At 37.0% G+C, this 2,132-nt stretch overlaps 1 non-coding gene across 1 annotated transcript; it reads left to right on the top strand.

Moving 5' to 3' along the window:
• Window positions 1-930: 930 nt before the first annotated feature.
• On the top strand, window positions 931-1,037 carry LOC139845740 (small nucleolar RNA R71). The gene has a single exon (XR_011758500.1). It is a non-coding gene; the product is annotated as a small nucleolar RNA R71 (small nucleolar RNA).
• Window positions 1,038-2,132: the final 1,095 nt, after the last annotated feature.

Here is a 2,132-nt window from a genome sequence, read left to right as displayed (position 1 = left end):
ATATGGCTTTACTACGGGTTTCTCCCGTTCTTCGTTCTCAACCACTTGTTCCGGCTCCTTAACCGGTTCATCATTTTGGTCAACGGAACACTGAAATCAGAATCTTCTAGCATTATTGGAGCTTCATATGCTAGACCACTCCGTGTGGTGATAACATTGGCGTGCTCATTTCGGGGGTTCTTATTAGTATCGCCTGGTAAACTCCCTGGTTTTCTTTCACTAAACAAACTAGCTAAACCATTCATTTGCTTCTCCAAATTCTGAATTGAGGCTTGTTGGTTTCTAAACTGATGTTCATTTTTCTCGTTCGTTTGGTTTATGTTTGTAACAAGCTGAGTTTGTGATGCAATCAACTTTTCCAACATACTCTTTAAATTTGACTTTTTCTCTTCCTGTTGGGGTTTTTGATAAAAACTCGGAGTTTGTTGTTGGAACCCACTACTTGACCCTTGTTGGTAATTGAAATTTTGACCTTGAGGGTTGTATGGGTTGTTGAAGTTTCGGTTAAACTGGGCTCTTCCTTGAAATTGATTATTATTTCTTTGGCTTATGAAAGCCACTTCTTCTTTCTGAGCCATTGTTAAACCGGCATCACAATCTTTTCCTAAATGGAGACCACCACAGTATTCACAACCCACCTTCATACTATGAATTTCCTTGGTGATCTTGTCCATATTTTAAGCAACACCGTCTATTTTCACGCTTAGGGAACTAAGGTCATCATAAGCACCTGCGCTTTGGACTTGGACATGACGAGTAATTAGTCTTTCTTGATGCCACTCATGAGAATAATCGGCTTGCTTCTCGATTATTTCATAAGCTTCTTGTTCGGTTTTGTCCATGAGTGAACCTCCAGGCGCTTGATCAATAGAAATCTGGGTTGCAACATCACAACCCTTGTAAAAGATTTGGACTTTTTGGAAGGTATCCAAACCATGGTTTGGACAACCTTTTAGCATTTTGGAAAATCGATTCCATGCTTCATATAAGGTTTCCATCGGCTTTTGACAAAATTGCGTAATTTCTTGTTGGAGTCTCGCGGACTTAGAAGCTGGAAAATATTTCTTAAGAAATTTTTTCAACATACCATCCCAAGTTTCTATCGTAGCCTAGGGCAATGAATCTAACCAACTCCGTGCTTCCCCGTGGAGTGTCCATGGGAAAAGTCTTAAAAATATGGCTTGATCAAGTGTCCGGTTGAAGTTTGAATAGAAGACATATCTCTTGAAAAAGATGAATATGTTCGTTTGCATCTTCATTCGGACCACCACCAAATTGACATCTGTTGTTAATCATTTGGAGAATAGGTCCTTTTATTTCAAATTTTACCTCACCAGGTGTCTGAGTAATTGCACGTCCTTATCCGGTTCGGGTTGCCTTCATCTTTGCCGCCATTGATTGTCTTGGTACCACCGGTCTTTCCTCTCTTTCCATTTCAAAATTTGGAGGATGAACGGGCTCACCAAATTCCGAATATCTTGGCTTGGTTGTACTTGATTCTGAATCAAAAATTTCTTGCTTTGATGAAGATTCAAAAAGTTCAAGTACTTCTTTTGGAATTCTTCCAAGCTTTCTATCAGGTTCTGTAAGCGGTGTAAGTAATGGAGAATCTGAACTTCGGGTATGTGGCATATGCAACCTAAAATCTGTCAATCATACAACTAACAAAACTATTAAACGCACTGATTCTATAAGTCTAAAAATCAAAGACTATTAATAATTTAAAAAAAAAATTAAGAAACTACTTAATCACAAATTAGTTAATAATTCTATTTTGACACAAAACTGTCCCCGACAGCGGCGCCAAAAACATGATGTGCAAAATGTGGTATATGAATTGTTGTATGAAATAGTATGGAAAAATACCGATTAAAGATTGCTACACACTAACGGGCAGTGTACCTAATCGTGTAGTAGTATAGTAAATGGTAAAATCCGTGTATCGTTCCAAAGACAATATCTAAGTCAAATTAGGATTATAAACTAAATTGTGATTAGCTAATAAAATTACAATTACAAGATATTTTGATTTGCCCTTTTACGATGGGCGAATCAAGTGATGAATAAGATTAAAAGACAATATTTTTGGTATTTTAAGTTTATTAAAGTAAAAGATAGTTTTGATATCAAAT

Source organism: Rutidosis leptorrhynchoides, chromosome 4 (assembly GCF_046630445.1).
Source record: "Rutidosis leptorrhynchoides isolate AG116_Rl617_1_P2 chromosome 4, CSIRO_AGI_Rlap_v1, whole genome shotgun sequence".
NCBI lineage: Eukaryota > Viridiplantae > Streptophyta > Magnoliopsida > Asterales > Asteraceae > Rutidosis > Rutidosis leptorrhynchoides.
The sequence above is the reverse complement of the archived record's forward strand: the minus strand, read 5'-3'. Positions and strand labels throughout refer to the sequence as shown.